Raw genomic sequence first — 10,292 nt, forward strand, 5'->3', positions numbered from 1 at the left:
GGCGGGGAAGAAAAGCTAGCGCCGCGCTGAAGAGTGGGACTTTGACAATTTTCAGTAATACCACGAGCCATAGAGCGGATATCATTCGGATATTTATGTATGTTAGTTTCCCGCGGCTTGGCTCCGGCACCAACATCTTCGCCAGAGAAATTATTCGCTTCTCACTTATTAAAAATGGACAGGTCTCCATTCGGCGAACTATTGGCACAATTCTCAAATATTTCGACATTTGATTTTATGTTTATGTCAAATTTATATGTGGAATACATAAAGCAACTGTCTTTAATCAATAATGCAATTATAAACATTTATCTTGACCAAGTCTTTTTTGTAAATGTCTGGACCAAAAATACCTAGCACTAAGGAATGTTTCGGGTATGTCGAAGTTTCTGGTGTATAAAGAATAGTTGATGGTATAAAAAAGAACAAAAAAAACTATACTCAAAGATTATTACTTATATATATTATATTAACCATAATACTTATTTTAGTATGTTTTAATTATAATGATTAAGTTCATTTTTACCTATTTAAAAAACAAAAAAGCGATTTAAAAAATAGTATTTATTTTATTTTTATCCTCAGATTTGAATGCACGACATACGACAAAGCCAGTTTTCAGCGTTTATTCCTCTGAGATAGAAGCGTTTTAAACGGGTGCAATCTTTTCAAAAGGAAAGCAATTTGGACCCGGGTCAAGGCTGTACTTAGTTTCTTCATAACTTTACCTTTGAAGATATTACAAAAAAGCTGTGTATTATAAAATGTCTGCAATGATCTACTTGTTTTTTTTTCACTTTTTTGTAATTATAAATGTAACGTGCAGTTTTTTAAAACTTGCATAAATAAAATTAAAACAAATTAGAACACCGGGTATTTTATTTTATTTCTTTAACGCCTATCTTCATTCACATGATACTCACAGCCGAATTGAATGAACGTGCTACTCGATTATATTTGGTGCAAAGAGATCAATCCCATACTCTAGATTTTTGTACATATCAGTCAATTATAATTTATGGGAAACATATGACATTAGTGAAAAAAGCTAGGGTTATAGGCAAAACTTTATATATGGGAATGATAGTGGTAGAGAAATAGTAGGTAGACAACAAAATAACGTTAGTGTTTGCCATGGCATTCGGGACTGCATACCCGTATTCGTACTAGCTTGTGTAACTTAGAAAAGGAGAAGATTTTAGAAATTCATGTGTTGCAGACCTGATGTATAAAAACATTGTTGTGTTGCCATATGATACTCGCGTGAAGGGTAAATACTGTTATATATCACCAATACAGTCGTTCTTATAAAATAATAATGAATTCATCACAAAGTAATCATAAGCTTATTTTTTTATAAAAATCTGCATAGGCATTTTACATTTTGTCCTAATAATATGCATTAAGAGTCAAATCAACCAAACCCGAAATTAATTCTCTTCGGTATATTGGCTACACACAATTTGTCATTTTGCCTGTTTATGTCAAAAATCCATCCCTGGTTATAAATCATTTTAATTGAAATGGAAAAACCGCTTCTGTTTTAACTGTACATATTTTGATCATTTGTAAGTTAAAATAAAATTAGATCTGTGATTCTAATGAATTTATTAATTTTTATGTAAACGGTTTTGCCTGGTATATTAATATATAAAACGTTTTCTCAAATATAATCAGAAATGTTTTTAATCATACTTTTAACATTATATTATGAAATTGATCAATTATACATTAATTCGACACAAAACTTATTACGTAAATTGTAATTATAATAATGACCTATATGGACCAAGAGACTTCAAACAGCGCCATTTTTTAGATTTTTTTTAAATACTTCTAGTTAGAAGGTTATGCTATACCCAACAGGTATTTTTTTTGAAAATTCGAAAGTTTGAAAGTTAAGTATTAAATTTATAGTTCGTACCCTAGTAGGAACTTTTTTTGGACACATAACATTATCAAGATTTAATAAAATTATTTGTTACTCAAAAAAAATATATCCCACAAACCTCTTTTATATTCAATAAATAGTAATTTGTTCCTTTTAAATACTAATCATGATGTTTTTTTTATAAAAATTTCTGATAAGTAAAATAAAATGCATTGTTTGTAAAATAAAATCAGTAATGTAAAAAATGTTTTTACAATGTGGTTTTATATATTAAAGGAATCTATTTTTTAGAGACTTACTGAGCCAATTGTTGCGTTTAGTCCGTGGAATCTTATTTGTAAAATGTCAATAAGAGTATGACATAAACAGGCATGAAGAAATAAACAAAAAATAATTCTACATTTCTCAATATAGATTAACTCTGGATTATAAAACTCATTCCCTTATTTTGCCTTTGTTCCATTTTGTGGTTTTCTTTCTTATCTCCGTAGGCAACAAATTAAAAATGGAAAAAAACTATACATTGAAGAATTCTACTTTAATTTATACAAAATGTGAAACGAAGAACGGTGGCATATCAATTATGTGCCACGGGGTTAAAAGTGGTTAAAAGTACTTGAGCTGATTCACAGAAGCAGATGGAAGTAAGACGAAGTCATTGGCAGAAGCAATTGTCCTAGCATTAAAATATACGGGCTAGACCGGGAGTATAGCTCAGGAGAGCCATCGTTCTAGATAGCGCAGGACAGGAAACCTGAAACTATGGCAACCCTAACGTTGGGAAGACTAGACGAGACACTAGGAGAATAATAATGTTGTGACAGGTGCCTGGCCCAATCAATTATCAATGAATTATATCTCGCTAAGTATATATGAAGGAGCGTGTATTACTCATGTAGCGAATCAAATTGAAAATTAAGACAAAACGTGTTTTTCATCTTAATATTCCTTTGTGTTGTTTTTTATCACCTTTTGAAGCATATTAATAAACATCAAATTAAATTTGATTGAGTCAAAATGATATAATTAAATAAATTAAAGAACGAATGATGCAACATGAAATTTCAAACGAAGTAATTAAGGTAAGAGTAAATCATCATAATTAAAATAATGCTCTGCCTGTTTTCTTGCCAAAAAACACAATTTTCCTAATATTGGGATATGACGTCAACGAGATATTTTATGTGATACAATTAATTCGCATTTAATTATTAAATTGCTTTTAAATAATTGAATTTATAAAATATGTCGTCCATAAGGAATTTATGGTACAGGTACATATATGTAGGTACAAAAACTGTAAAGGTAGGGCGGAAGAAGAAAAAGAAGAAGAAGGTACAAAAATGTAAAGGGAGGTCATTATTAAATTGATATAAGAAAAAGGAAAACATTTCATACTTCCGCTTGCTAATCATAATTTGAAAAATCCCTCCCTTATGGAAATTATGTTTTCCTTTGTCCTCTCTGACCCACTTACCGTGGATTTGATGAGAAACATAAGGCAACATATCGAATCAGAGGTGAATTTCAATATAATTAGTCGCGTGCGTCGTGTCCCCGACATTTTTGAGTTGGAGCCACGTCTATTTTTGATCAAAATCTATTTGTGAACAGAGTGTGCTCGATCTCCTCTTAACTGTCTAATAACGACATGGGGTGTTGGGTACCCAAACGGTTTATTATTCTGGTAGAATGATAAGCATGAAGAGTGGGAATTTGACGCACGCGTATTAAAAGATTCGCAGAAAAGTAAAAAATAAGTGTTTTTATAAAGTCCAAAACAGAAAACTAATTGTTGAATTTTTTATACAAATTTATACTCAAATTTTTGTTGTTCCTAACTTAAGTTTAAAAAACATATATTTTTAACAATTTATTAAAAAAAAAACAAAAAAAAAAAAATAATCATTGAAAGCCTCCGTATCATTATGGTTGGTTTCACTGATGCCACATTTAATTATTCCTGATGAAACATAGGAGTTGCTGCGCTATGCGTATCTGGTCAAAATATAGATTAAAGTTACATTAAAAACAACAACAATAAAAATATGTTTTGGAAAATGATATTGGTTTGTAATCTCAGATCCCATGCTTAAGATTTCGAGTTTAATTCTCTGTACGTTTAATAATAATAACGTAATATCAGATACGTTTATCATTCATTGACAATGTTAAAATGAATGATATTATAATAGTAACTGAAAAAAAAAACAAAAAAATAAACGGTATTTTATTTGCGAAAAATATTCCACCTTAAGTGTTTGTGAACAAAAGTAAAATTGAATTCGTAAAACTAAGATAATGACGATTTATTATTTACTTTAATATTTTACATATCACAGTCCGAAACATATTTAAACATATTTTAATCTAAGAACTACAAGTTGGTTCCGTCAATAAAAAATAACAAAGTAACATTTACAAAATTATCAAGTACATTTTTTTTTAAGTACAATACACGATATACGGTACACAGTAGGTGCGATATTTGTCTTGTAATATTATCAGAGAAAAGACGAACACGTATCGGATAGTGAAATTCAGTAACCGTAACGGAGAAGACAGAAAGAAATTCAATCACCGAAGAGACGAGTTTTCCACATTTTCCACAAAATAAAAATGTTAAAATAAAATTGAAACGATACGTGGATATGATAAATTCGATGATAAATTACCATACTTCAGGAAGAAATATCAGCCAGACATTTGATTGACAATTAATATATAAAAATGCGATATGTGTAATATTTCATGTATATTTCGTTAATACACTTTGACTGAATTTACTTTTGTTTTCTCATAACCCTGAGTACCATCGAACAATCCACTAAAAAAGACCTTGAACGGTTTAAATATAATATAAGGTTCTTTAATCAATAAAGATTTAGAAATTGGTATCAGTTTTTGTAGTCGGATTATAATACATAACGCAACTAAATGTCACCTGGGACGGTGACATTTAGTTGCGTTAAACACCATCGCACGTAACGTACTTATATTTTTTCGCATAAAAACGGTTTGAAGTTATGCATAGCTTTTACGTATATTATGGGCGTAATAAACTTACATCCAATAGAAACATTAGATTTGAGTAATGGGTCACTGTCACTTTTCGGTAACTCGATTAGTATGGTATTCGTTAGATTCTTCAGTTTGGATTCCAGCAGTATTTACATAGATTCTTCAAATATGAAAACTGAATAGCATAACAAACGTTAAGTGATTGCACCTAAAAACCTATTTAATTAAGGACTTCTTCACAGGCAGTCATCTTAATTAAGTTTAATTTTATTCAATCCCCCATTACTAATCAGGAACTTTTACATACCGAGGGCACCGAGAAATCTATTGCAGTAGGTACTTTAAGAATTTTTGTAAAGATTTTAATTAGTTTATCCCTAGTATTTGGACTTATCGTGCAAAAACGATTAAGGTTTTGACCTACTTCCTATTATTGAGTCTATGGTTTTGTATATTTTCATGCAATTAATGGTATTTTTAATGTTAAATACGCATAGGGAACGAATATGGATTAATAAATGAGTGAAATTTTACATATTATAATTTTCAATTCAACATTAAAATTCAAAGTGTACTTATTTCTCCGCGTAGAATGTTTTATACTTTTTTATAACACTCCTGTCTAAAGTTTGCCCGTGAATTAGCAATGTTTTCATACTTTTGTCGTCATAATAAATTATTGAATAAAACATATGGTTATTATAAGTCATGTAGGTAATATAACTGCATATTTGACTTCAATCTAGTAAATATATCTCGAAAATATACGTTTTATTATGTGAATAGGTAACAAATTGGTCTCCGTAAACAAAATATTAAATTGTGCCAAGAATTCTGGTCTTATGATTTCGTTACGTGTAATATTTCGAATGATTCATTAAAGTGGCTTATTTTGTTTATTTAACAAATCGAAGCTAAAGAAAGTGATTATTGTACCGTAAACATAATTTTAACATACGTATAGACATATTGTGTTTATTTTGTTTTTAGTGTTTTTGTTTTGCTAATGATACAAACCAGTTACAATACTTACGTTAAACTATGTACCACACATCATTTCCGATATACCCGTATTTAGAGGAATAATCATTAACACAGAAATAAGAGTGTTAATTTAAACAGAATATGCATATTTTATTTACTCAATGGTTTTTTTAGAAGATGTTATTCGTACAGTAATCGCAATAAAGGTTTGCGTCTGTGAGATTTATTGTGCTAGGTGTAAATAACGGCTTTGTTTAGTTTGGCTACTCCCCGCATTTATTTGAACGCTGCCATTTGTCGGCCGTATTAAATGGCTAGTGGACGATGTTTTATCTTAAGAAATGCATCACCTTACATAATTAGTCTTAAATGTTTGTATCGCTTAAAATTTCTATTTAATATTGGCCAAGAAAGAAGAAAAGGAAAAAAGAATAATACGTTATTTGATCACATCATCAAAACAAGAATGACAAATTGGTGATTTAGAACCGAAAAATAGAAATAAAAATAATGCCATAGACATTTTTGTGAAAATGATTATTTCTCTTAGTGGCAGGTACCCCTCTTAGGATTATAAATCAAATTATACAAATTTATACATATCGTCTTTTAAAATAAGCTGGGTTAGTGTTGCCATATTGAAGAAAAACATCTCAAACAAATAAGTACATAAGGTACAGAGCGATGTGATACTCCCATTTTTAAACAGTTTTTTTACGTGCATGTTTCATCCGTATTTTTTGTGTATATTATTATTTATACATACATTTATGTTAGTGATATTAACAATTTTGTAGTGATTATATCTTTGACTACTGCGTATTGTATTTTGACAATGCTGTGTTTCTTGCTGATAGTAGGGACTGTAGCTGGTGTCAATGTATAAGTGTGCAAGGAATGCGATTTGATGATGAATGTTTACCATCCAAAGTCATGTTTTTTTGAAAGAGATAAATGTAGATCTAGATGTAAAATAGTAGTAAATGGGAAAACTTTCAAAAAGAAAAATTTGATTTGATATATTCGAGAAGTATGTTTTCTAAGTATGGAAAAAATTAAAATGATGTAAAAAGGAGAGTGAATGCTGGAAACAGAGTGAATGATGGACTGAATGTATTTAAACAAATAAAAACCTTTAAGGGAAAGCTAAACTAGCAGTGTACAATGGAATTCTGGTTCCAATCCTAATGTATGGAAGTGATGCATTGAGTTAATAAAGAAGGATGAAAGAAGACTGAATGCAGTCAAAACGCGATCTCTTAGGTGTGCAAAAAAACGATATTTGATAAATGGTAATATAAGGAAAAAAAGTCTGAGATAAGCATTAATTATTTATAAAATTAAGAAAAAAGTGTGTTGAATAAAAAGTCAAAGAAATTTTTGAAGCGAATATGGCAATAGAAGTAGAAGAAGCGAGGAAAACTTGTCATGATCAAGTATTGATTGTTTTCAAAGACAGATTGCTTAGGCGTTCTATTCTCTCTGTCTACCACTGTGGGGAAACGGCGTGTGATTCTTAGTAATTGAATTAGTTAGAAATAAAAATAATTAAAAAAAATCGTTTGATGGGAGCATTACACTTTTTAAAAAAATCACTACTGTATTTCTTTTGATATCTGACGTAAAATATTGAGATCAGTAAATTTATTGAAATATATATATATATATCTTACCTTCTAATGCACACAAGTTGAGAGCGGTGATGTTTTTTTTAAGAACAGGATGGATTCTTACCTGAAACAAAATAAATATGACAATTTAGTAATTTTTCTGATCGATTAATTACTTAAAATCTTTTTTTTTATTTATAAAAATTAAGACCAAGTACATAAAAAAGTAAAATAAACATAAAATGTAGTTATCAGAGCCCGAAACTCAATGCTTATAATACAACATTTATTATCCACAAAAATCAAAACAATGACTTGTGTCTTGTGAAAGGTACTGTAAAGTAATACAGCTGAAAACTTGAAAAGGTCACATTTAAAAAATGGAATAAAATGTTAACATTTATAAAATAAAATCTTTTGACATATTATTCACTTATTTTTTTTGGGGCTTAATAAAGAATACATGTAAAATATTTGAGACGTTTATTACAAAGACAAGTCTTTAATCTTATACTACAACATTTGCTTTTTATTAAATAAAATACTTACATACGCACATCGCAAGGTAAGGATCTGAGCTAATTTTAATATTTCAGCCTCCGGCAAGACAAGGACATATTTAAGAAAATGTTAATATTTAGTTACCTTTATCTTAAAGGCAATAATATATTTTGAAGAAAGTAAATACATTTATTCCAAGTTTTTTATTGTTATTTTTAAATTGGACAAAAATAATATGATTTTCTAACATGTGTCATCAACATCGCCATATTGTTTTCAACCATATACAAAACTTATTTTATAAAATAAAGTGGTACACCCATATCACTAGATCAGTGAATCACAATAAAAATATTAATTTTAATTAAGATTTATTTTGAACTCAAACAATTTTTATTTGAATTTCATTGCATACACGCTAGATATTCATTTTAAGTTATTTTATTGCACTGCACGATTGTATGTTTTTTGATTAAATTGTTTGACATCTACAATTCTCAGATTACTGAATGATTTAATCAGAGTGCATAGTTAACCATTAAGCAGATGAAATTCAAGAATTCCTAAAATAATAATGTACAGCCCCTTGAATATCAATATTTTCGAATAAAAATTGTTTTATATTGGATACTTTCAAATTCTAAACTAAATAGATAATGAGTTGTTAATCTGCATTAAAATAACTTTTTTCACTGCCTTTTTTTTATTTTATAGAATGGCGTTACACATGAAATACATTGCATTTGCCAATGTCAAGTTAATTGAATATTGTTCTTAATTATAAAATATGATAGACTTATTATTAAACTATAAATTTATTCTATTTAATTTTTAAAAAACAACTAAAAGTCTGTACATAATTGGGTTCCTGCTCGCCAGGATGAGATGAATATATGTAGGGAGGGGAATAAGCGGGGCCAGAGTTTAAAAAAATGTTGGCATTTGGTAATTTATTGGGCAAACAAAGAATATGTGGTTAAGGTCTTCCTCTTCTAAACGACACTCGCAGATGGGGGAGTCAAAGACACCAATCCTCGCAAGGTGCTCTCTCGTAAAGCAATGACTCATCCTCATTCGACAAATGGAGGATGTATCTAAACCAAAGACGGGACAGGACAGTAGGCTGAATGAGAGAGTAATTACACAATGAAATAAGTTAATTTTTTACCATATTTAGCTTTTTAGATTTGTAAAACGTAAAACATAATAGTTGTAAATCAGTTTTAAATAATTACAATGCAGCCATCACTGCCAAAAAAACTGAGAAATTTATAAAAATTATTCATTGTTTCCAAATTTGTATTAATTAAGGTTATCAGTGACAAGAACATTGAAACTTTTTAAATTTGAAAAATCGAGGTCAGAGTTCTATTATTTTTTTATTAATTTCGAAAAAAAATCAAAATGGCCTACAGAAAACCAAGAGCTTTTATACAGGATTTAAACATGTGGAATGGAATTCAGGACAGTTTTAGTAAAACTACAATATCTTTGGTCTTTACATATAATGTACTAATGGGAGATAATCAAAAGGTAGTTTATTTATTTTCGAGAACACGATTTATTTTTATTGACTTAATTTTTTTTTACATACTCGTATATTCTCAATATTTCTTTTTCAAATAATTATTTTAAAACCTTTGGTTACTATACTAACAATTGCGTCGGATTGTGGTCCTGTCGTTAGTGTCGCGAACTCTTGAGTTTCTCGGATTTCTCGGTTCGAACCCACTCTACCACAATTTGATGCCTATTTTCCATAATGAGCCGCTTAGGCTCACATAAATAGTATGAAATTGAAGAATGTTTGCAAATGATAAAATCACGCATACTCCTCTTTTATTTTTTACAAAGCAATTAAACTTTAATAATAATAGCACACTGTTTGTTCAGAATTTGTTTACAAAATACATGTCGGTACTAATAGGAGGACTGAAAAATATAATATATTTACATATCACTTTCCAAACCAATCTTACGGTTATAAAACATAACGCTATTATCTGTGATACAAATATTAAACATTGGCTTTTTATAACGTGTGCATATCGATTATCCATGGAAAGCATTCGTCAAGGTTATGTAATGCAAGCATATCAAAAGGTCACAAAAGGGCCTTACATATTCACCTATGAGAGAGGGTACAGATGCACATTATTGCGATGATCAATTTTGAAACTAAGTAAAATGTAATCACATTTATTCTCGCTGATTATTTAATTAAAATGCAACTTGAAGATGCAAAACTTGTTCAATTTTTTTTTCGAAATTGACAGAAAATGAGT

The sequence above is a fragment of the Brachycentrus maculatus genome, unplaced genomic scaffold (assembly GCF_059751285.1).
Source record: "Brachycentrus maculatus isolate JH-2025_06_01 unplaced genomic scaffold, ASM5975128v1 h1tg000963l, whole genome shotgun sequence".
Lineage (NCBI taxonomy): Eukaryota > Metazoa > Arthropoda > Insecta > Trichoptera > Brachycentridae > Brachycentrus > Brachycentrus maculatus.